Below are 27,071 nucleotides of genomic sequence, written 5' to 3'. Positions count from 1 at the left end.
AAATGTGATGGATATCCCGTCCACCAAATTTCAATTCCATTATATTCTATGGAACTTTTAATACGGCAGACGGGATAGCCGTTACGTTTGTGACGGAGTATCCCATCCACCAAGATCAGAATTAGGCCAATAATCAGAAAGTACAATTGTTCACCATGATGACCCGCTTCAGGAATCTGAACTCAAGAGATGTTTAAAAGGTATGGGAAAAGTGGGTAATTGCCTAGGACCACCACTATCGAAAGAGCCCCTGAAAAGGTGAACTTTTTCTCTGTCTCACTTCCAGTCTGTTCCTATATCTCATCCTTTAACCTATAAATAACCTATAAATCATAATTTGATGTCAAGCCAGAGGTTCCAATTATGCTTTTTTTCTTGCATTATTTCTATAGTGGCAGTCAAGAACAGTGGAATCACAAAACTCAAGAGGCTTAGCAACAGACTAGCCAATGGGAATGAAAAACGTAATTATCACAACAACCAATGATGTATCAGTAGCTTGTATAATGCAATACTTTACAGCGAACAGCCCTCTTTTCTTGCTGCTCACAGTCAATATAAGTATTTCCTCTACTATTATCACATGATGTGTATTGCATTTGATGTTTCCTGTAAATGAAATGGTAGTTTCATTGCCTGTTAATTAATTCTTTTTCATACTGTTGAGCAGCTTGCGCTCGCTACTCCTGCTCACTCTGGCATGCAATGTGCTACGTTTTTCCTCACAGCGACCTTCACGTCTGTCATTGTAGGAGGCTCCTGCATGACGTTTTTACCTGTGTGGCTCTGTGAACAAAAAGCGGTTTAGTTTAAAGCATTGGACGTTTCTCTTTGTCCTCTTCCCACTTCGTTGCCAGTTCATCTAACACTGCGTCACTGGGGAGGCGTGGTCTACTGCTTCACCTTCCACCGGTTCATTCTGTGACCTGCTTCGTCTGTACACACCCCAGGGGTGTGATTTAGACCGCTTTCCTCCGCCTTTCTGGTGTTTCAGCTATCAACCCTTTTTCTGCCTGAACTTTTTCCTTTACATATTTAAAATGGAATTATACAGCTCTCCTTTTCTCAATGAGGACAATGATGATGGGGAAGCTTTAAAAAATTACTTGAATAATTTTAGTCATTCTTCAGTTGAACAGGCTGTAGCAGCCTCTTTGGGTAAGATGTCAACATTGACAATTCTGTAATGAGCGTAATATCTAAGACATTATTGGCCCATTTTGCAAGGGAAAGCAGCAAATATAACTAATGTCTTTATTATCAAAAAGAAACGAGTCAAGAGCCTTAATCCTAATTTTCCAGTATGGAGCGGTGAGGTTTCCTCACACAAGACTAAGGACATCGTTCCTCTCAGGCCTCCTTCTAAGTAGGAGAATAGGGTATGTTAAGTGCAAAAGTAAATCAAAGATTATTCGGGATACTCCTCCAACATATGCTCACTTCATATATCATGGATACTGACGTTGACATGGGGGGTGCAGATGGTCAAAACAGCACTAGACTCTGAAGATTCCCCTTTGTCCGATTTCACCCTTATTCACCATCCAAACTCAATTGAATGGTTTCTGGCTGCCCATGCGGGTGATTATGTTTATTCCAGGTTACAGCTATCCTTGGACAAACAAACAAGGTCTCAATTGAAATCTGAATGTCCCTGGTCTTCCCTTTCCTCCATCATCACGTCCAGTCCAACAATTGATCCATCATTACTTACCTTCTTTTTAAAATTCGGTAAACTCTCCTTAAAAGTGTTGACAAGGCCCAGTTAACTTATCCAGACAAGTTACTTGATGAGGTGGGGCCTTTAGTTTGCATAACTGATATTGCAAAGGCGGACAAATTGGACAACCTTGATATTGATCCCTAAGATCTATCAATGTGGATTCAAAGAGCGTTTTGCTTGCTTGGCAACACCAATTCCACGATAACACATGAACAATGGAAAGTTCTCCTTTTAAAGTTGGACCCAACGCTGGCAAACCTGGCAACTCTTGATCCTGGCATCAAGGCTGATGGTCTTCTGTTTGGGGACTCCTTTTTTAAGGACCTGGGTAGAGATGTTACTACCTTTTCATCTATCGACAAAGGCAAACAATCTTTAAAATAGGTGTTTACCCAACTTGTTTTTGTGCGGGTCGATATAGGCAGGAGCTGTTTCACTGTCTGTGCCTACGAAACCAGGGTTTCAGAGGCTCCTTTACTTCAAACTACAGCTATCAAGACTGCAAACCTCAGTTCTACCCCCAAAGAAATTGGAAGAGGTTATCAAGGTCACGGACAAAATAATTTCAAAACCAACAGTCAACATGGTGAGTCTTTCTTCTAGCCATCCTCCTGTGGGGGTCCGTCAGCAGTATTTGCTAGCAAAGTGGCAAACAATAAGTGCAGATCCTTGGGTGCTAAATACTATTCAAGTTTATCTTATACAGCTTTTTTCACCACTTTTCCAAAGTGTATTTCCTCCTCCTCCAAGGTTTTCATCAATCATGTCTGACCTAATTTCTCTAGAAATTCAGGGCCAGACGTACGACCATTAGATTTAGCGCCTCGCAATTTGTGACAAATTGCCAGTCGCAAATTGTGAGGCGCTAAATCCAATGTACAACAGTGTCTCAGACACTGTTTGCGGTTCCCAATGGGGTTGCAAATTGCGAGGCTCATGAATATTAATGAGCCACTTTATGAGCCCATTGGAAATGACAGCCCTCCCAGGTATAGTGGCCTGCTGGGCTCAGCAGACCACCATGTCTGGGACTGCTTTTAAATAAAGCAGTTTTTTTTAATGCAGCCCATTTCCTTTAAGGAAAATGGGATGCATTTAAAAAAAAAAACTTAAACATGTTCGTTTCATATTTTAAGGGCAGGTGGTGGTCCCTGGGGTCACTGCCTGCCCTTAAAAAATATTTTCAGAGCCTTTCACAATGGGGAAGGGGTCCCCTGGGGACCCCTTCCCATTTGCGACTCCATTACTGTCCTCATGAAAAGGGTGGTCATTTGTGAGTGATGTGTGACCCCAATTGCGGTCGCAAACATTCGTATATGGGTTAGTGAGTATCTACTTGGAAGAGAACGTCCCTTCCAAATAGTGAGTCCCTAATCACTTTTTTGCAAGTTGCAATTTATTTGCGACTCGCAAAATTGTGTTAGTATATGACCATTCTTCTTTTAGCATGCGCAAACGGTTCGCTAACCCGTTTGGGCATGCTAAAACTGATCGTACATCTGGCCCTCAATCTCTTTTACAAAAATAATTCAGATATATCTCTTCCAGCTCCCTCTGGCTTTTTCAATTCCCTGTTTTTAGTACAGAAGAAAAACAAAAATATAATTCTGGTTATCAACCTCAGGCTCTTCAATCACCTTGGGCTTTACCGCCACTTCAAAATTGAGACTTTCATACTCCTCAGAGACTTTTTGCGTCAAAATGACTGGATACTAATGTCAGATTTACAAGATGCTTACCTTACAATTCCAATTCTTTGCTCCCACAGAAAATTCCTTCAATTCCAGTGGCAGGTACATACTTACTAGTTCTCCTCTATTCTGTTGGTCTTTCTTCAACACCGTGGTCCATTACAAAGGTAATGAAGCCAGTGGTAGCTTATCTCTGGTCTCTGGGCATCAGACTGATAATTTACTTTGATGACATGCTGCTTATGAGTCAGAATATTCAAACTCTTTATGCCCATCTTCAACTTAATTGTTCTCTTCTCACAGACCTGGGTTTCTGTTAAACAAAGAAAAATCAGGTTTTCTAGTAAAATCTTTGAGTGCTACTGTACATCTTCCTCCAGCAAAGGTAAAAGCAATAAAAAGCTACATTCTTCTGACTGTTCGCATCTTCCATATTTCTCTCACATCTCTGGCATGAATAGTAGGCCTCCTGTCTTCTTTCATCTACGATAGCTTTCTAGGGCCTCTTACAGGACCTTAAATGCCTAAAGTTTGTTACCTGCAGAAAGGCCTCGCTTATTCCGATTCTCTCATCATCGAGCCAGAGTCACGTTTAGAACTCAATGGTGGATAGACAATTTAGATGCCTGAAATGGAAGGAGTATTTTTGCATCAGCTCCTGATCTTGTTTTAGAATCAGATGCAATTCAGACAGGCTGGGGAGCCCGCTGTGGACTCATATCAACTGGGGGTACATGGTTTCTTGAAGAGTCCAAACTGCATATCAACTGTTTAGAGATGCTGGCAGGCTCCTTTGTAATCAAACACCTAGCAAAAGACAGAATACAATATTCCATTCTTCTCCACATGGACAAAGTTTCTGTGGTTTGCTATATCAATCAACTGGGTGGTACGAGATCTAAGCCGCTAGCCGAACTGCCGAAGAGTTTAGGGGATTTTTGCCTTCTCAACAAGATCTCACTCCAATCAGAGTAGTTACCGGGCAACCTCTATTCCATAGCAAACTGGCACTGCCGCCATCTAAGGGGCTCGAGGGATTGGAGACTTCATCCATCTGTATTCCAGTCTCTGTCTCACGAGTGGGGTACTTTCAACATCAATCTTTTTGCTTCCTGCCTCAATTCCCACTTAACTTGTTTTTTAAGTTGGCATCCAGATCCCCTAGCCTTAGCTATGGATGCTTTCTTGCAGGACTGGTCTCATTTAGTTAACTACGCTTTTCCTACTTTTCTCATTATCAGCAGGTTCCTGGCTCAAGTCAGATGTCAGTTAGCTACTCTGGTAATAGTGGTCCCATTCTGGCAAACACAGATGTGGTTGTGTCCCCTACTGGAACTGGTAATTGACTTCCCAGGCTTTCTTCTGTCCTTCCCTTATTTTCTTCTCAATCTTTTAGGCCATTCTCACAATTTGGTTCTCGACAACTCCCTCACTCTCTCCGCTTTGAAAATAGCAGGTCAGCCCAAGCTATCAATTTCATTTCACCAGAGTTTTCAAAATTCATAAGCAAAGCCTGGGCTCCTGGAACCGCCAAAGCTTACAACCTGCTTGGCTTTATGGTCAAGCTAGTGTCTGGGAAAACATCTGAATCCCTTTTCAGCCGAAATAATATATATCAATAATTTTTTGGCAACTGAAGCAGGTGCAGGTAAGTCCTACAGGACAATACATTTATATCGTTCGGCGATTTCCGTAAACCATCCCTACATCAATGGCAAACCAGTGGGGGAGAGCATGCGCTCATAAGTCACTTTTTAAAGAGAGTAACATTTACTATTCCTCCCCTTCCAGAGTATACCAAATTGTGGTATGAAAATGTGGTTTTAAATGTATTTCCTGGCCTGAGAATGCACTTTTTTCTTCAACAAATACTTTCTGCAAAGCTTACTATGTTGTTGTACTTGATGTCTATAAAACGTTTGTCAGACTCTAAGGCTTCAGATGTGTCTTCTCGCCAAAACACTCCTACTGTGGTAATGTTCACAGTTCAGAAATGTACAAAGATTAACCTAAACTCAGTGTTCTATCCTTATTTTTCATACCAGCCCTAGCTTTGTGTTGGACAATGCTTTACAGTGTACGAACAACAGACTATTGATCTCAGAATGTCCTCTCATTCTCAACTCCTTATTTCCTACTGGAACACCCAAATCCACTTTCTTCTTCCACTCTGGCCCGTTGGGTCAGGTGTGTTTCATCCTTGGCAGGCATTGATGCTTTTACCTTCATGGCTCATTCCAACAGGGGTGCAATGTCTTCTTAAGCTTTTTGGCAGGTTACTGACTAGAGCACATTCTGAGATCAGCTGATTGGTCTAACTACAAGATATGTAGGACGTTTTATTGCAAAGCTGTTCATACTGAAGCTTTTGTTGTAATTAATATGCTTTAAACAAACACAATAGGAGCCTATGGTCTTTGACATAAAGTGCAGATTTCCCTAGTACTTTATAAAGGAAAATCTTTATTTTAATTAAGACACTAAGGCGAGTATTATCCCACCTAAACACTTGGTAATTTGTGTCTGTTTTCCCTCCATGACAGCAGCTCCAGAATTGCCATCTGCTTCCTCTTAAAGATGTCACGGTTCCAGCAGGATTACTAGCCTCTTTCTCTGCTTTAGCGCATCCCCTGGATTTTCTACTGTTCTGTTGGATCCTTCTAGGAGCTTCGCTTTCATGGAAATTTACCAGGAAATTTTTACGTTGACTTTTGCTTTTTCTATTGTGTTTTCTAATTTTCCTTTGTTTTCTGGTTCTATTTAACTTCTCACACAAAAAAAGAGGGCTCTTCGCAGACAAGTATGGCATTATACATGTTACTGATACATCATCGGTTGTTGTGATACTTATCTTTTCATTTCCATTGACTAGTCTGTTGCTAAGTCTTTTGGGATTTGTAGTTCCACTGTTCTTGACTGCTGCTATAGAAATAAAGCAAGAATAGAAAAGCATAATAGGAGCCTCTGTGTTTTAATAAAAGTAAGACTTTCCTTCAAAACGTTCTAGAAAAATCTGAATTATTAGTTATCATGATGCTTAAATTCATAGCAATGGGTAATACAAATAAAAGTTGATCTGAACAGGCGCCTGAAAATATTTCTTGCTTGGGGCCCTTAAAATCCTTAAGATAGCACAGCTGAACTGCTCTCAGTCATGTCGCCTTAAAATCGCACCTCTGTCCTGGTCAACGATAAACAATGACTTCTGATTGAGGCCAGGGGTTGCAAAGTAAGTGTCAGGAGTAGCAGGGAGCAAGCTAGAGGTAACAGTTGCGACCCCTGACTACCCCCAAATGACGTCCATGACAGTATGCTTTTGGAAGTATGCCTATGCACAGGGGCCAGGGCCGGACTGGGAACCAAAACCGGCCCTGGCAAAGTGCTCGGCAGCCCCCCCCCCCCACTGGGGGGAGGGGGGGTGTTGGAGGTGCTGCCGAGCGCTTTGCTAGGGCCGGTTTTCGGACGATTTTGTTGCAGGGCCGATTTTGCAGCTATGCTGCAAAAACAGACCCTGTAACAAAATCGGCCCCCAGGGGCTCAAATCCGGCCCCCACCCTCGCGGCGCACCGGGGGATTGCCCGGTGCCCGCTATGGCCAGTCCGGGCCTGACAGGGGCACATTTCCTACGTTACACAATTCATCATCCGTCACAGAAATGCGACTAGAAAGCTGTGCCTGGTGCAGATATCCATTTTATATGAACAGTGGTCCCTCACAGGAAGGATAAGGTTGGAAAATAATATCAAAGTGCAATGAGATCTATATTGTGTTGTCCAACTGGACACAGATATTCAATATTTTAGATATTCACAAAGAAAACAAAACAATGAAGTGGAAACACAAACCCTGCGACAATTAAAACAAAAAAATAAACTCAGGCATTTCTTAGCACTTGAAAGAATTCAAAAGATTGTCAAGCACAAATGAGGGCAAACACCTTAGCACAATTCAATGATACATATGACAGTGTCAGGGTGTTAAGGAGTCAACGACGTTTCGATCCAATACACAAGAGTACCAGGATCATCATCAGGACTTAGACATATATGCCTGAGTTTAATACCGCTTGCATTAAATGGTTGCAGTCCTGCAGGGGACTCAGAAGAACTAGGAAGGCAAGTGGGCTAGAATTGGCAAACCAATTAGTGGAGAGCCAGGCAGCATGCATGATACCTCAGCAGTGGGAACTCTATGACTGATGTCGATGACGCGAGTGTCCGCTTTTCAGGCACACTACCGTTAATGTCACGTGACGTCCGCAGACGTCTGTTCCTGTAGAATTCTGCATATAATTCTAAATAGTGTAGTGTTCTGAATGGAAAAGTAAGTCTTTTTTCCACAGGAAAAGCATTATTCCCTTTAGAGAAGCCTGCCTTATTGTGGTGCGAAGCGCTATATATGCACATGCTATTACTTGTCTATTTATAATCATTGCATACTTTTTCATATCTCCATCACTCCCTTGGTCAAAAGCCTAATTGTATAAATAATGTTGAGTTACATCAAGTTTGATTGGTTACCCTGTCGCCTTCTACCACAGCAATGTATGTCACATTAATGTAAATCAATAAAATTCCTTGCAGTAATTGAATTAATTGTATCATGAGTAGGATCCACACTTTCCGGCTACATCGGGATCTTTCACATGCAAAAAAATCCTGCTGATGCTTCTAAAAGTCAAGCTTGTGAGACAGCAGCATCGAGAGAAAGGGTAAGTGCTATAATATCAAGAGGTGGAAGCTGCTGAGTCAGGTCTTTAACCCGGATCATCGTCTCCCATGCATCATTGCACAGAGCGCCCCCACTGCAGCGCGTGAGTAATGGCCTCTAATGATGCAGCCTGGCAGGGACAATGAATCTTCACTGGAAGCTGTGCAAAAATAACATGTACGGAGAACTCCTCGAATAATAACTGCACTTTATAGCTCGAGAAGAGATTGCATCTTGTGTGCCAATTACATCAGAAGCAACATCCTCACAGGAAACACAGGACACTTGTGAAGAATAGACAGGAAACACAGGACACTTCTAAAGAATAGATGATGGCAATTTTGAAGGTTTCTGAACTGAGATCAAAAAGTGCTATGAAAATATATGAAGAAAAGAAGTAACTAAAGTTTCTGTGTGAAGCGTGGCATAACTGCAACATGACATGGTCCTTTGTGCATGGTATATGACACTAATGCCACACACTACAGTACATGTAAGGCTTCAAATGAGTTATAGGTCATCCAGCAAATAATATCAAATCAAAGATATGCTCCAGACAGTGATGTATTAAATATGAATTAAAAAAGAAGAGTGAATATTCTAACATCTAACATATTCTGTGAGCGAACAGTGTGAATCATTACATTATATGAAGGCTTGTGTTGCTTAACATGTCCACGTTTTTACTTTGCAATGTAATTGAAAACATGTTTGAATGTTTTGTCTCCACCCCACCTTCAGGCAAAGGGAAGACGAGTCAGGATGCATATGAAAAGGGGGGGCCCTCGGCCCCCCCGCACGCATGGCGGCGCGGCGACCGTCGCCCCCCCTTTCCCCACTGTTGTCTCTCGGTGGTGGGGGCGGGCCCTGGGGGGCGCGACCCACCACCGATTGGCCGGCGGCCCCCCTGACCCGGATACAAGGTAGAAGGTCCGGGTCAGGGGGGGCGGGCTACAGGAGGGGCGGGCCGGGGGGGGGCGTGCCCCCCCCGCCTGGCCCCTCGGGAATAAAGAGGTGGGGAGCACCCAGGAGACCCCCTTGTCCCTGGACGCTCCCTCACAGAACGGTGTGCCCCGCGCTCGGGGCTTCTTTGTTTTCCCACCCACCATCCCTTGGAACAAAAGTCTTGTGGCATTCATTATGTCTGGTTTAATGGTAAGTTTTGAAGGTACTGTCCACATGTCTCACATGGTAGTAGAAATGGAACTGTTGGTATATTTTGTTGCTTTTGTTTAGGAATTTTTTCCCCTTTTTAGCAAACTGTGTGTGAAGTGAATTTTCTTTGATGCCAAGTGTCTTTAGGCCTTCTTTCCCTTTGTAGCTATACGTTGATACCGTTATTTATTAGCCAGTGTAGCTGTCCTTTAGAGTTTTTCCCCATAGGTCGTCGTATTTATTAGGTATGGGGCATGCGGTAAGGTCATTATCGGTGAGCACATATTTGAGGTCTGAGGGGGCGGGCATCATCCTATGGAGGTTCCCGCCCAGGGGGAAGGGCCTGCGGGCCACTCCTAGAACTCCAGGGGCAAGGTAATGGATGCTGCAAAGCAAAGGAGCGCGGGTAGGAGTAGTTCACGCTTTCCTTAGGCTGGTAGCCACCCCGCGCGCGTATACTCATGACGTCACCGGCTGGCGCAGAGTAAGGGCCCTCCTTCAGTGGGTAAATGGAGTTCAGGGCGTAGACCGGGCAATTCCCGGGGTAACACTGCGCATGCGCACGTCTCATGGGGAGGCGCAGCTTGTAGGACCTTGTAGGAGTGACCCTGCCATATGGCCAGAAATGTACAAAAATCAAGATGAGGATGTTTAGACTCGGTTAGGAAACAACATGTATTAGAGTTTTGTTAAGGTCAGGCTCTCAAACTTGTTGACAATAATTTTGTATCGAATGTCCTGCTGATTTTTGTATAAATTGTTGATCATGCAATTAAAAACCTTTTTTAATTTCATACTTTAATAAATACGGCCGGGCGACTAGCGCCCGCCTTCCAAAAAGTAAAGACGTCTCGTGTCCACGTTTCTGGGTGTTGGGTGCCGGTTTGGGGGGGAGGCGGCAGCTAGTCGCTGACCATGTTGGTTCCGCACCGTAACTCCGATTTAAGATGGCCGCTTTATGTTCGGCCCTCTAACCAACTGAAAGTGATGCGGTGGTAAATACGCCATTTTGTTGCTGCCTGGTGGACCTGTCATCAAAGCGGACGTCTGTCTTTGGAAAACATATATCTAAATGTCGAAATAATATGCTGCAGCACGCGATGATGAAATCGGTGATGTACAGGCAGAGTTGATCATGCTTTGAAAAAACATTTGTCGAGCTATGTTGAGTTGTGTCAGAAATCGTTGAATGAACTGGTGAAGAGTGGATGAAAATGTATTTTAATTTATGCTTTTGTGTTTCTATGGGTTTTCTGTGTGCATCATTTATATATGTGTGGTTTATGAGTGAAAGTAAAAGGTGGTTCACCTGTTCGATTGTAGTAGAATACCTCTGCCCTGATGCCACATCATATAGCCACCATATACGACACACACGTGTAAGATGTTGGTATCATATTTCCATGTGCCCCATTTGTTCACACCATGTGCCATGCATTTGGACAACCGTTTGGCAAGCGATTCCTACCACATCCCAGAGACTTAATGTCCCCCGGTATGCTTACATGTGGCAGATATTACCTTCATGTGTGCAGATACTCTCATGAAGATCCTTAAAGTCATCATAGGCCAAGACATTGCCGTAATATGCCTTGTAGATCCATCACATGGCCACATAACTACACCATGCAGCAACACGCACAAACACAGACACAACTTACATTCATGCACAGCATTGCACTCATACACATACACTTGACTAGTCACACACACCTATGCAAAAATAAACCCGTTAGTTCCAACACAAACCATCCCTTTTGCTCAATCTCAAGCACACATTTACCTGATTTCTCAATATATGCTGAACATTAAGGGTAGGGTGACCAACCGTCCGTAAATTAAACGGACTGTCCTTAATTTAGATCTCACGTTGTCCATGATGATCCCTTTTACGGATGCCTCTTGTCTGTAATTTTGGGCATTGGGGAACATCACTGTTCCCCTGTCAGAAGCCTCAGCTCTCTGATAAGGCCGCCTCACACGCTTCCTGGGATCACAAGCGCTTCCCCGCCCCCGCCCATTGTATGAGGCTGATTGCCATATACAGAATGACAATGGGCCAGTCTGGGCTCTTACACCATGTGGTGGGCCTCTTCCAGCCTCGTCTAGGGCAGGACATTCTGTCAAATGGAAGAAATGTGCAAAAACAAACACCAATGCTGCTACGTGAGAAGCTAGTTCATTCAAAGAAGGTGGTGAAACAAGTTGAAAAGAAGGGGCTTGAGAATCCCCCATGGTTACGGTTCTCGGTGATTTTGATTTTCACCTGGAACTAAACAATAACCCAGATACAAATAGGTTACATGACAACCTGGCTGCCCATGGCCTAACTCAAATTGTGTTGGAGTTTACGCACTAGGCCGGCCACACACTTGATGGCATTTTTACTAACAATCCCAACATTACTCTGGTAAAATCTCCTCTTTACCTTGGACCAACCACAAGGCTGTACATTTTCAAATTAAACTAACACAGTCCAATCGGCCCATTCTAAACAGGTCACCTTTTGTAAAGATTCAATCCTGGAACCAAATACAGAGAAATGATTTAGAACTGTGCCTTGACAATGTCCTCCTGCTTATGTTATGGATAATAATGATGTAGCCTTCCAATTTGATAACTGGATTAGAGTAGTGGTCAATCAGGTAGCTCCACAAAGATCCATCAGATCAAGAAGACTCCTGGCGACTTCGCCTTGGTATGGGCCAAGCCATAAAAGCATCAAATCTAAATGCCAGAAAAGCAACCGAATTTGGAGATCTGACTTTAGTAAGGAGCACAAAGTGGCTTATAACCTAGTCTTGGAACAATACAAGGAGGCTATTATTAAAGCCAAATTGGACTACTTTTCAACAAAAATTGGGGAGGCTAAAAACTCCTCTTAAGAGCTTTTTAAGTCAATCCTTCGCCTTTCTAAGCTTCAGTAGGCTAATAAGTTCAGTCCTGATCAAGCCTTCAGTAACAAGCTGGACAATTTTTTTCAAACAAAGGTGCAACTTATCTATGATGATCTCCTCCACACAGCTCCTGCTGCGGTCATCCCAAATATGCGGCCCAACCAGGGGGCGGTTTTCCGCAGTCTTTTTAAGGTGGTTTTACGGAGGGGGAGCATGGAGTCAAGGGACTTCGAGATCCAATTGTTTTACTCGTCATTATCGATTGAGGGTTCCCGAGTAAGTGGAGGTCTGGAGATCGCAAGAGTATTAGTCCACTGTTCTAAGGGAAGTCTGGGCCAATTTCTGGATTTCCGCAGAGTGGGAGTTAAAGGAGAGGGTCTATATATAGACCAGGTGAAAGGGATCAAAAAGTGATCGGACCAAGGGAGACGACTAATAGAGCCTATCTTAAGGTCGGCGCAGTTGCGGAATACCGGGTCCAGAAGATGGCCTTCAAAATGAGTAGGGAATAAAATAAGTTGTTCCAACTGAAGTGCAGCTAGACTGGCTGCCAACTCTATGGCGATATTATCAGAGATGTTATCGAAATTAATATTAAGGTCACCCAACAACGTAAAGTTAGAAGGAGATGTGACCAGATCAGCGACAATGGTGGGTAGAAAAGTGTGGAACTGTTTTAATGGGCCAGGAGGACGATAGATAAGGGTGCCTGAGAAACCGTTATTTGGGGAAAAATCGATAAAAAAGGACATACTTTCGCAGTCTGGGATGGAATCGAAGGTGCATCGGCACGTGTACTGGTCTTTATAAATAATTGCCAAGCCACCTCCTTTCCCATGGGCACGATCTTTACGTGCAATCTGAAAGCCCTGGGGCAGTGCTTGTACTAAGTCCGGTTCAGAGTCTGACGTTAGCCAGGGTTCAGTCAAAAAGACTGCATCAGGTATGAATTCATCCAGCAACAGTGCAATTTCAAGACTGTGTTTAGGCAGGGACCTGCAATTCAGAAGAAACATTTTGATATCCCGCTTGTCATCTTTACGCAGTGTAGCATTCAGCTTCACATTACAATGAGAGCAGACGAAGGGTAGATCCAAAGGGTGATAGACGTGACGACAACTTGTTTCAATTGGAGTTCTCAAGCTGAGGAGAGAGCTTGAGCTATAGTGCTTTTTTTATCCATAGGAAGATGCAGGGGTCGTGGCCCCTAGCCCCGTCCGGCTGCGGACGGGCGCAGACGGGCTTGCCTTAGGCGCGCCTTTGGCGCACCTGCGGCGCGGCCGGCGGAGGGTGCTCATCATATTCGAGGGAAGAGGGAGGGGCCGAACAGCTGTGTCGGCAACCCGGTCTACCCCCAATATGGCAGCGTATTTTCCCCATCCCAGCGCCTATTCGGCTGTGGGGGAAATGTGCGGCTAAGGAAAGGTAGGTCTGTGCAGTTTAAAATCACCATAACAAAATGCAAAACAGTTTTTAAAAATTTGCCAGCAGCTAAATCTCCCGGCTTCCGCCTCAGGAGGTACTACGCAGTTTCTAGTGACGCGCGTGGGTGTGAGCGCGGTTTAAATACCAATTGTCAGGGGTCGGGAGGTCCCAACAACTGTGCGGGCAACCCGGTCTACCACCAATATGGCTGCGTCTTTTCCCGTCCCAGCGCCTATTCGGCTGTGGGGGAAATGTGCGGCTGAGGAAAGGTAGGTCTGTGCAGTTTAAAATCACCACAACAAAATGCTAAACAGTTTTTAAAAATTTGCCAGCAGCTTAATCTCCCGGCTTCCGCCTCAGGAGGTATTACCCAGTTTCTAGTTCCCCAATGATCTTTGTCCACCAGTCATTCAGCACCTAGTTTCAGAAACAATTAGCTCCCATATAACCCACCTCTTAAACAACGTAGTTGAGTCTGGCATTGTACCTTGCATTTGGAAAAAAGCCTGCCTCAGGCCGATCCTCAAAAAGCCTGCCCTGGACCCAACTGAGGTAAAAAAATTATTGACCAATCTCCTGCCTGCCGATAGCAGCAAAAATTCTTGAAAAATCGCTGGAGTTAACTCAGTGTCTGGACTCCAATAATTTATTGGACTCCAGTCAGCATGGCTTTCGATCATGCCATTCTACAGAGTCAGCTCTGATAATGGTGACCGAGGAGATTCGCAGACAGGTGGCTGGGGCAGTAGGGCCATCCTTATCCTTCTAGACCTATCGGCAGCCTTTGACACCGTGAACCACACGGTGTTAATGCGGTGGCTGAAGGCTGTGGGGATTGGGGGGATGGCCCTGGCCCTCCTCGTCTCCTTTCTAGCATGCAGAGAGCAGAGTATGCACTGGGACAATCTGCAATCTGACACCTTCCATCTCCCGTGCGGGTGCCGCAGGGATTGGCCCAATCACCGACTCTACGTTACTCCACTAGCCAGAATCTTCAGAGACCATGGTTTCACTTTGGTCTCATATGCTGATGACTCTCAGCTTTTTGTAGCTATATCTAAACCTCCTAAGGCGACTGCCATCAGCTTCAATATCTGTCTGTCAGAAATCATGAGCTGGATGAGTAAAAATGTCCTTAAAATCAACACCGAGAAAACGGAGGTAATGGAGTTTGGCAGGGGCCTTACCCTGTGGAATCAATCGTGGCGGCCCACAGAGGGGATTGAGTGTCCATGTCCAACCCTTAAGGCAAGGAATTTAGGAGTGGTCTTTGACAACCAACAACAATTTGCTGACCAGATAAACCACCTAACGTCCTCATGCTTCTTCTTATTGAAGACCTTGCGTAAAAGTTTTCCCTTTATTTCTCAGGAACTCAGGAAAGCTATGTTGATAGATCTAGTTTTCTCTAAAATAGATTCCTGTAACATACTCTATCTGGGAATTGACAAAGCCCAATTGACTAAATTGTGGTCTCTACAAAATGCAGCAGCTCGATTACTATTAAACATCCCTAAAGGTAATTCTACCTCTGCTGGTATAAGATCACTGCATTGACTTCCAATTCAGCAGCGAGTGGAATTTAAGGCCCTCTGTTTGGCCCATAAGGCACTCTCTGAGGTGGTGCTGGGGACTTACAAAAACTGTTTATTTGGTACTCTCCCCTGAGATATCTTAGATCCACTAACGCATGTCTTGTACAAATCTCTAAAATCCGTAGAGCTAGATGGGGAGGTAGGAGTCCATACCATTATGCAGCTACTTTGTGGAACAAGATGCCAAGTGCTATGAGGCTAAGCCAAACAGACAGCTTTTTAGGAAACTGCTTAAAACATGGCTGTTCCCTCCCAAATAATTTGTAAGATTAATAGAGCAGCCTTTTTTTCACACTATCCTGCGCCATTCTCCAGCGCCAAGAAGCCATGAAAATCAAGCGCTTTATAAACCTATTTCATCTTATCTTATCTTATCTTGTTCCAGTCTAAGCATTTTAGAACTGGTGCATTTTCAATATTGTATTCAACAAAGCCATGGTTGCTGCATTTTTTTTAATGCAACTAACAAACATTGACAAAGCCAATAGTTCTGGCTTGTTGTAGGTGTAACATTACTTGTTGTGTTAAATATCTGGATACAATGATCTAAGAGGCAAAATACCAGTCCGGCAGCACACTATGCTAATCATAGATTTTTAGCTTAGGTGTTCTAAGCCATGCCCTTAATTACATCAAACACCCCTTTGGAGAGACCCCCCTTTTTTTTATCTACAAGCCCTGTAAACAGCACCATGTCACAGTCTCCTCATGGCCTGGCACTGTGCATCATGCATGACTCATGACTTCCACTTTTTCAGATGGGCCTCTTGTATCTGCAACTTTGCAGACAAAGGCTCAACTCATAATTAATATGAAAACGTGGGCGAGTGAGTAAGTGAAGGGATGGGTGGATGGCTGGATGGATAAGTGAAAGGATGAATGAATGAACGAAAGAGTGAATGGATGGACGGATAAGTGAAAGGGTGGATGTAAAGATGGATGAGTGAGTGAAAGGAGTGAAAAGGTGGAAGGATGAGAGAAAGGATGGATGGATGAGTGAAATGATGGATGAGGGATAGGGTCAATGGATGGATTCATGAGTGGATGAGTAGATGGATGGAAGGAAGGATGACTAAGTGAAAGGGTCAATGGTGAGAGAAAGGGAGGATGGAAGGATGACTGAAAATGTGAATAGCTGGAAGGATGTGTGACTGGGTGGATGGATGATTAAGTGAAAGGATGGCTGGATGGATGACAGGGTAAATGGCTGGATGGATGAGTGGATGAATGGGTGGAAGAGTGGATTGATGAGTGTACGGATGGATAGGGTGAAAGGGTGGATGGATGGATGAGTGAAATGATGGATGGAAGGATACATGATAGATAGGATTGCAAATGGATGAATATGTTAGATGCGCTTACTTATATGCTATTACATGACCCTCTCGGATGTGTCTGTAAAACGCACCTCTTGTCCAGAAGTTTTGTCCTGAATTTTGACCTCCTGTCCTGAATTTTTGTCCTCAATTTTGACTCTTTGTCCTCAATTTTTACACTTACCGTCCTGAATTTGCACCCATGCCAGTTGGTCACCCTAATTAAGGGAGCTATTCACAAATATAACTTTACATGGGAGTAAATCCTACACTTTTCAGCAACTTTTAATACTTTTGACTGTTCACCATTTACTACTGTAAACTTACTCAAAAAAGAAGACTTTCCCCACCACCTGAAATAGGGGGAGAAGGGTGGGGGGGTTGTAGAAGCAGTAAAAGCATCAAATATGGTTGTAAAGTTACCATCAGTTGTGACTTTATGAACTAATGTGACCTTCCTGCTCTTGGCGGAGTCCTCACATTCGGGCCAGAGATCTCGTTGTGGATAAGTATGGATACATTTATAAAAGTTTATTAACATTTTAAATAGGTTATTACATTGTTTGCATGTTAAATTTTAAAGGCAAATAATTTATGCATGCATTTTAAATGTAGACTGACATTTTACAAATGTTACAGCACTATTAACTAAATGTTAAATCATACTTCTCATTCATTTAAATATAAGAAATAAAAATACAAAACATTTTTCAAATTTTAAAGAAAATAAACTCATCTAAAATAAAATGTTTATTTTTGTTATGTATGAAAATATTTAATGTACCTAATAATGAAAAGTAATGTATACAATTATGTGAAGTAATAATGTATTAAAAGGCATGCATACAAGTATTTAATCACATTTTTTCTAAAAAGAATTAAGGTACATCTATTTGTCAATTGACAAAAAAATAATGACATTACTTTATAATTAAATCATATTTATTTATAATTTATTAAAATTACTTTAAATATATTTAAACAAATCAAAATTCGTTAATTTATTTTAACCTTATTTCCTGTGGGGTTATATTTTAAGTCCCTGTCTACAATTTTTTCTATGGGAGGGCGTTGCAGTACCTGGGAGAGGCTATGGGTGGTGCTAGCTTTACTCCAGCTCTGAGCTTACATTTGCTTCTGTTTTGGATCCACTATGGCTTTATTAAATTTGAAAAGTGCAGTTTGAGAAGAGGAAGGGTCTTACTGTTTTGTCGGTTGGTACATGACCCTCCCTTAACCCTTAAATGGCCATCCCTTAACTGCTCATGCCTAAACGCCTCTCTTTAATCGCGAATATTCCCCATTTTCCAGCCACTCTTCCTGTCTCTCCCACATTTACTACTATAATGCATACCTACATCTGTGGAGATCTCTGAAGTCAAGACAGAGATTTCTTCAACTGATAGGAGGGACAGAAGGAGTGACCTGTACATGTTGAATTTTGATTAGCGTTTTGTAATATGTTAGTAGTAATAGTGTATTACTACTAAACTTAGTACGAATGCAGTTTGTGAATAGGCCCGTAATATGGGATTCCCTCTCTCACATCTTTGCTCTTCGGGGATTTAGTCCAATTGGTTAATTGGAAGCAAAATAAAATAATAGTATAACTGCCAACGATGCATTCATGTGGCATACATGGAACAATGTGACAACCCTACACAAACACACACACATTCACACACATACAGAAACCAGTTTACAAATAAATACTACCTGCTCACAGATGCATCACCTCAAGTGCCATCCCTAAAGTAGGGAAAAGTACCAACATTCTGATTTGCTATCTCTTTGTATATTTATACTTTACATTTAGTTACCTCTGTAGTAGATTTTTCTCCATGGTGGGAAGTGAGACCTCCTTGTGTGTGTTTGGACGTGGAGAAACCCAAAATTCTTACACCTCAAAAGGTACCTCAATTGCACCTCGACAAGTGGATGGGTTGGGGCAATGTGTCCAGAGGCAAAGTATCACACAACACATCAAAAGTAGTCAATTTAGTATTGACAAACTCAATAAGTAAATTCTAGAGCAAAAGTAGGAAATCTAGCAAACTTTATTGCAAAATACAAAACGTCTGGTACAGGAATTGTAAATACAAATGCATAAAGTCATTGCCATGAAGGCTCCCGAAATAGGGCAATACAAAACAGTAAGCAAAATCAACATTATTTTAAGTCCCAAAAGAGCAGCAAAATCAATAAGAAATCAAACCACATTTCTAGTCTTCTAGCTCACCCCTAAAATCATCAGTTTATATTGGAAATCTTCCCATAGAATAATACTAAATCTGCAAAATCATCAAGGTGTAAGAAAATAGTTATAATTTCTGCAAATCAGAGCACGGTTCTATTAAACGTCATCTTGCTTTACCAGCTAACCTCTAACCCACAACACGAATATTGATTCATCCATCTAGGTTAATGTCATCCAGGAACAAATTAGTTACAAAACAACAGTGAACTATTGTGAATGAATAAAGTACAGTTAGCTAGCAGAAGAGACCATGAGAGGTTTGCAAAATTACTGAGAATATGTTGCAAAATTTTCTTTGAGAACAGCGAGAACAATGTCAATGGAAATAAATAAACATGACTTTGCTTGACTGCATGCTGCAGAAATAAATAAACAGTGAATGTGTAGGTGGAGACGTTAATTTTGAACAACATGGTGTCAAGGCCTAACTGAGGCCTAGTTAGGCTAAGTTAGGAAAAGGCAATTAAACATGTCACAGTGAATTTGTTTGAAAAGAAATAGAATTAAATAAGTGTACACATGTAACTTGCAGTTTAAAACCACATGTTGCACACTATCTCAAGAATCAGTAAATGCACAATGTTATAAATGCACCGAAAAACTCTGGTATTTGTGTTTTTCCTCTTTCTCTCTTTCTTTCAGGACATACTGCCGTCCAGCTGGGTAAGTCCTCTAATCATTAAATTCAAAAGTTGATTTAAATAGTTAAAAATGTGCAGGCACATTTAACAACAGCTGAAAGAAATTAGGGACATTTTTACATGTTATGTCATCTGTTTGGAAAATTTTAATTTCATATAAATATTATAAAGCTCTTGTTAGACCTGATATCCATAGATTGGTATTCTCCAAACCCTTTTCCGTCACTCCTCATGTTTTACTGATTCATTTTTGCTGGCATTAAGACTCTATGGGGCAGATTTATGAAGGCCTTGCGCCGCCGGTGCGTCATTTTTAACATGGGAAAAAGTGACGCACTGGCGGCGCAAGGTCTTCATAAATCTGCCCCTATGAACGTTACCACTGCTAACAAGTGTTGGTGGTCTCTCATTCAAATATTGGTAAAATTGGAGTACACCTATATGGCACATTAAATGTACTTTAAAGTCCCTAATATATGGCACAACATATATCCAGGGGCATTAAATTAAATGCCTCTATTGTGCCACCCACTAAAGTAGCCATTTAATGCATGTCTCAGGCCTGCCAATGCGGCCTGTACTGCAGTTTTAAACTGCCATGACCTTGTTAAATAAACCTTTTGTCAGGCCTAAATAGTACCTCCTTAAAGAAGCCCCGATGGCTCACAGAGCTTACAGGGTGCATTGTAAAGGGTGTATTTATAAAGTAGGCCATGTGGGTAAAAGTTTTACATGTCCGCGCAGTAAAAATCTCCTAAAGTCTTTTTTCCATGCTGTAAGGCCTATCTCTCCCATTGACTAACTCTGGGTTAACTTATTACATTTATTAAGTGATAACTTTTGATTTGGAGCAGATAGAAATTTTGAGCCAGATTCATCAAGGTTTTGCATCGCTCTTGTGCCACGCAAGGAGGTGCACGGGCGACACAAAACCCAAGTGAAATTTATCAAGCCATGAAAGCACACCTTGCTTAGCCCGGTATGGCTTGATAATTCTGGATTGACGCAAGGCAGCGCAAATTGCTGCCTTGCATCACTCTGCCGCAGGGAGGGGTTCTGGGGTGGAGCACAGGTGTTCCTATGTATCCAGCCACGGACTTTGTTCCACTCCAAAATTTAGCATTAGTGGTAGACTTGGGAATGTGGCAAAATGCTACACCTCCCCAGGAGAGCCGTACATATGCTGCATTCTGCAACACATGTACAAAGAGCAAAATGTCTCTCAGGATTGTTTTTGTGCAGGAAGGTGTCCTGCTTACACAAGTATGGTGCTTGCTTTGGCGCTAGGCAGTTAAATTGTGCCAGTGCAAAGAAAAGACAGGAATGCACCATATCATTTCGATCCTTTACCTTTCACGCCCATGGAACGCCTCCCTGGGGCAGAGAAATGCAAGGCAGCAATTTGTGCTGCCTTGCGCTACTCCAGATTTATCAAGCCATGCAGGGCCATGCAAGGAGGCCTTGCATGGCTTGATAAATCTCACTTGGGTTTTGCATTGCCCCTGCGCCTCCTTGCATGGCATAAGGGCGACCCAAAACCTTGATAAATCTGACTCCTGATGTTGACACTCAAATGAATTGCAATGTGAAAACCTCTAATAGATTTTAAGTAACAATTGAGAAAGTTAGCTATATAAACAGAGTCCTTTGTGGATCTCTTTTCATGAAATAGGTACACTATTACACGTGTCTTGGGAAACCAACATTCAATGTATTATTTTGGCATCTTAGTGGCTAATTTTCACCTGGGTTGCATAAAATGCAAAAAGAATCAGACTGAGAAGGTTTCTGTTGCTGAATTATCCTCCAATATATATGCAAATGATAGTACAACTGATATCAAAAACGTGCAAACGACGCAGTGCTTAAGTGTGTCCATAAATACAAAAGACACCATCAATAACGTTTTGACCTCTTGTTAGTTAATGGGTCTCCTCAGGACCAAGTACCAAGGGTGCCTGCCAATAAAGGTTAGACTGAATGCTGTTTTCGAGCCACACCTGCATGTTCTGACTAGACACATGTAGTTTTGTTATGTAGCCATGCTGGTCCCTTGTGCTGTTTTTTCACTCAATGCAACTAATAGAGCACATACCTATTTCCAAGGTAAACTCATCATATCGCAAAAGAAGACTAGGATGCAGATGTATTCAGAGCATGCCTGATTTATATAGGCATCCGGTACAAGTCCACATTGCCAACTGCATATTGCAACAACCCTCATGCCATACATTATGCTTTTTTTTAGTGCTTGCTGCTGCCACCTACAAAAGGTGAACAGCCATTACATCACGGATGTTACCTGCATCCCATTATAACCCAAGAGTTACAACGCATGCATTGTAACAACGCATGACCATCACAACACAACGCATGCCTTTAAAATAAATTTTGTTGTAAAGGCTTGAATGGTAGTGATATGCATTTCAAATTAGGCAAGTATTAGGTAAGTATGGGTTTTGGGGTAATATGGGTAATTTTAGGGTGAGTACGGGTCTTGGGGTGGCATTGGTAATTTTAGGGTTTAGGGTGGGTATGGGTTTTGGGTTTATTTTTCCACTGGGTTTGATCTACAGGAAAATGTGGGATCCACTGGGAATGTACAAGATCGTAAGTCATGGAATCTATTGCTTGGACTACTTGTATCAATATGCCTAGCGCCTATATAGGCGGGACTGCAAGTGACTGAATATGGCGATTTGTTAAATCACCACTGTTTCAGTATTCCTGCTTTCTGCTACTGAGGAAGAGCAATCATTACGCTCAAAACACGTCTGGCATTTTATCAATTTTGGGGGAGCGATGTGAAGCTGTTGTGTAGCTACCGGTGGTGGTGTGCTGACACCCCCTTTGGTGTGATGTCTCCTCCGAGGCACCCTCTTTTTTTCCATATTAGGCGGCTAGCCTGGCCACGGAGCTGTCCCGCTGCTGGAAATGGCTGATCCTGTGTGCTCGCAACTGCTGGCACCATTTGGACAAAGGGGGACCTCGCTGCCGGGGTGACATTGGTAACATGACGGCAATCCCATTTCCCCCCACATACTTGGGAGTGAATTTTTATTTATTTTTCCACTGGGTTTGATCGACAGGAACATGCGGGACCCACTGGGAATGTACAAGATCATAAGTCATGGCATCTATTGCTTGGACTACTTGAATCAAGATGCCTAGCGCCTACATAGGCGGGACTGCAAGTGAATAAATATGGCAATCTGTTAAATCACTACTGTTTCCGGATTCCTGCTTTCTGCTACTGAGGAAGAGCAATCCTTAAGCTCGAAACGCGTCTGGCAGTTTATCAGTTTTGGGGGAGCGATGTGAAGCTGTTGTCTAGCTACCGGCGTTGGTGTGCTGATACCCCCTTTGGTGTGATGTCTCCTCTGAGACACCCTAGTTTTTTCCATGTTAAGCGGCTAGCCTGGCCGTGGAGGTGTTCGCCGATGGCAATGGCGGATCCTGTGTGCTCGCAACCGCGGCAACCATTTGAACAAAGGGGGGCTTCGCTGCCGGAGTGACATTGGTAACATGAAGGCAATCCCATTTCCCCCCACCCACTTGGGAGTGAATTTTTATTTATTTTTCCACTGGGTTTGATCTACAGGAACATGCGGAACCCACTGGGAATGTACAAGATCCTGAATAATGGCATCTGTTGCTTGGACTACTTGTACCAAGATGCCTAGCGACTACATAGGCGGGACTGCAAGTGAATAAATATGGCGATCTGTTAAATCACCGCTGTTTCAGTATTCCTGCTTTCTGCTACTGAGGAAGAGCAATCATTACGCTCGAAACGCGTCTGGCAGTTGATCAGTTTTGGGGGAGCGATGTGAAGCTGTTGTATAGCTACCGGCGGTGGTGTGCTGATACCCCCTTTGGTGTGATGTCTCCTCCGTGGCACCCTCGTTTTTTCCATATATTATATATTTATTTATATATATAAAGTTAATATAGGTGCATACATATGTATGCACATTTATATAAATAAATACATATATATATTTATCTGCTGCAAGGTACAATGAGCACAGCACTCGTGGGAAACTGCTAACGCAGATTGTATTGGGGTTTTCAAAGCACAAAAAGACACGTTTCAGCAACTGCCTTTTGTCAATATCACACGGCAGCCCAAGACAGCATTATTTAAATAAACACACAACCAGTTCATTGGTGGTTCGCATCCAAACAAAACAAACAAAGAACTGTTGAGATGGACACAGAAAACATTTCGGCCATCTTTAAACATGCAATTTGCAATCAGTAATGCATGTCTATATCTAAATACATATGAGAATCTGTACATATATACATTAATTAATATCTTGTCCTGGATGGGCTGTAGCTGTAAACACGTCCATACCACATATTTTGGTTATTATAGGCAATTGTAAATATTTATATATATGTTTTTATAAATTTCAAAACACATCATTGTGTGTGGAATATATAAAAACATGTATAAAAATAAGTACATTAGTTTACTTTTCATATATTTTTATGCAGCACCATGCATGCCATTACTATGAAATTATTATTATTTTACAGGGAACTATAAAGCTATATTTTATACATATATAGAGTATTTACCTGTAGAACATTTATATTTTCAATACTAACTTTAACCATGCATATGCTTTTACAAAACATGGTTTTAGAACACAATTCGTTGTAAAGGCATGTTTGTAAAGGTATATGCATTGTTAAAGTTTTCGTTGTAATGGTAACGCTTTGTAACAACACTTTCATTGTTACAACTGTATTGTAATGGAATGTCATGTAATGGCATGCATTGTGGAGTCATACATACAACCCCTACACCTCACTGTTAGCTTCTTAGGGGTTGAGATATATTAGCGGACGATGACACAACCTAAAGTCCTAAACTAAAGTTTATTGTTTCATGGAAACGCAATAAGCTGAGATATACACACTTAGCGACTATCTGGACTTGTGGATGGTACAAATACAGCCCATTGATAAGCAGCATGTATCCTACACACGCAGTGACACCGTATTCATGCTGATATGATGAAATGTCAGTGTACTGGGTTACTGTGTTTTTGAGATTAATATGTATATTTAAGAATTATCACAAAAAAAGGAATGATTGGAGTCAGTTTATTGGATGGCACAAGTGGAAAATGAATTTGCATGAGTAGATTATATTACCAAAAGAGGAGATTGTGACTAAGGTTGAAATCTCTACAATTGTGATAGTTTTATGGTTTTTGACACACAACATACCGTACTCCTTAATGATGAGGTATGAAAGCATGTATCCACTACAATTTGAACAGCTATTTACAATCTGATGGATAGAGACTGATGTTTGGTCCAGGTTTCTGTCTCCCGACATATGCAGATACTGAGCCAGACGACTTGGTCCTGAGGAGGCCCTTTAACTCATAATGGATCAAAATGCCTACATATATCTCTCTTGTTTTCATGACTTATTTTTATTCACATTTTGCTATATTGTATACACGTTTGTTGAAACAACTTGACTGTGACCCAGAGAGCATTGATGATGTATTTTGTACATGCTTTATGTATTCATGCACACACTTAAGCACCTGCACTTTTTAAAAATCAGTTGTACTGTCTTTGTATATGTATTGGAAAATAATATATACGTGCAACAGAAACCTTCTCAATCTGATTTTTTTTTAATATGTATATATATATATATATATATATATATATGTATATATATATACATATATATATATATATATATATATATATATATATATATATATATATATATATATATATATATATATATATATATATATATTACCTACTGGCGGTCGCCAGTAGGTATATATAGTTAGGATTTTTTCTCTATGGGTTTTTTGAAAATTCTATGTCTAATAACTTTGGCGTTTGTGGACGGAATTGGCTGAAATTTTCAGGAAAATGGAACATTTTGTGTCTGAGCAGCCACTGAAAATTTGGGGGGGTTTCGTCAAGGGGGGGCCGAGAAAAAAGGGGGGTCCCAAAACGCGTTTTTCCCATGTTAATTTCCATAGGGCGGTTGGCCTCACTTTTAGCCCGAACGGCTGAATGGATTTGCACGAAACTTGGCAAAATTGTAGGGACTGTTAGCCTGATGTGCCTTTGCTAGGTCTCAAGATATGTGCTCCAGTGGATTTTGAGAAATTAACGTTCAAAAAAAGATATATATCTGTAAGCGCGCTCCGGGTAGCGCTCCGGTTCGCGCTCCGGTTCGCGTACTTGACGCGTAACGGAACTTCGCGAAGCGAAGCTGATTGGCTCTCCGGTGTCTGTCAACATTCTAAACAGTCCGGAGCGGCCGCGATCCTACCGAGAGACAAGAGGAGGCCAAAACAAAGGGGGAAATGACCATAAGGGGGCATAGTAGATCCTCCCTGACCCCCTAGGTTTGATGTGGAGGCTTTAAAAGGGCCCCACGGGGCAAAAAAAAAATATTTTTTTTTCTTTGTTTTTGCGTGGGGAGCGCCCGGTACGCGCACCGGGAAGCGGTCCGAGGAGCGTACTATGAGGAAAAAAGAAAGACAGGGTATAAAAATGTGGGCAATTTTGTTATAAATGGAAGGTAGTTCTGAAAAGAACTGTTTTTTTATTCTTTTTATTTTTTTTATTTTTTTTATTAATTTTCTGAACAATGTTTTGATTTTTTTTTGATTTTTGAAAACTATTTTGTGTTTTTTTAGTGTTTTTTTAGAGGAAATAACAAAAAAGCAGGGTTTGAACATGTCTCAACAGGAGCAAAAAAAAATAAAAAGGATTCATTGTTTTCTCATCTTGTTGCATTTATGATTTTCTCCAGCTCGGTTAATCAAAGTAATACTCTTCTCTCCATAACAAATAGTTCCTCCACAATATATACAAACTATTTTGTAGTGTTCAAAAGGAGCTTGAATATTGTCTGGTCCGGCGAATGAGCTTTGTCCACTAGAGGTGCTGGGGATGACATTTGGGGGATTGGCAGCAAGATCCCTTACTTGTGCTTGGGAAAGATTATTAGGGTGCCATCGCTCCATGTGGCGAATCATTGTATGATTGCCAAAGCTGTATTTCTTGTTGGGGTTGCCACGAGAAAGTATATTTTTACATATCAAACAAGACACCTGGGGTGCATTGACCTTATTTTGTCCAGGTGGAATTAAAAAAAATTGCCATATGTAGTGCTCTTTAATATGGCTCTGCCTTGGTGTTTCTGGCAGGAACTGCCTTACTTGCTCTTCCTCCTCCTCCTCCTCTTCGTCCTCATTATCTTCCTCTCTACCAAAGTCCAGTGTTGGAGGTGGTCCTTTTGGTGGTGGTGGTGGTGGTGGTGGTTGCTGAGAAGCACCAGCTGCAGCTATTACAGAAGCCATTGTGAAAAATAGGTCTTGCTCTCTGGAAGTAGAAAGTAAGAATGAGGTAAAAACAAGGAGGGGTTTTCATCATTTGGGAAAAAAAAATAGTTCTAAACCAATGAAAAGTGTTATTTTTAGGTCACGTGACCTAGCCTAACAACATTAGGAAACCAAAAGTGAAATGAACCAATGAAAAGTGTTATTAACAAGTCACATGACAAATCACATGACCTGTTATGCTTACGTTACGCGCTCCGCGCCGCGCCCCGGATCGCTTCCGGGAAGCTGCGCTTCGCTTCGCGGACCGGAGCGCTT

Source organism: Lissotriton helveticus, chromosome 4_1 (genome assembly GCF_964261635.1).
Source record: "Lissotriton helveticus chromosome 4_1, aLisHel1.1, whole genome shotgun sequence".
In the NCBI taxonomy this organism is placed as follows: domain Eukaryota; kingdom Metazoa; phylum Chordata; class Amphibia; order Caudata; family Salamandridae; genus Lissotriton; species Lissotriton helveticus.
This window is presented reverse-complemented; position numbering follows the sequence as displayed.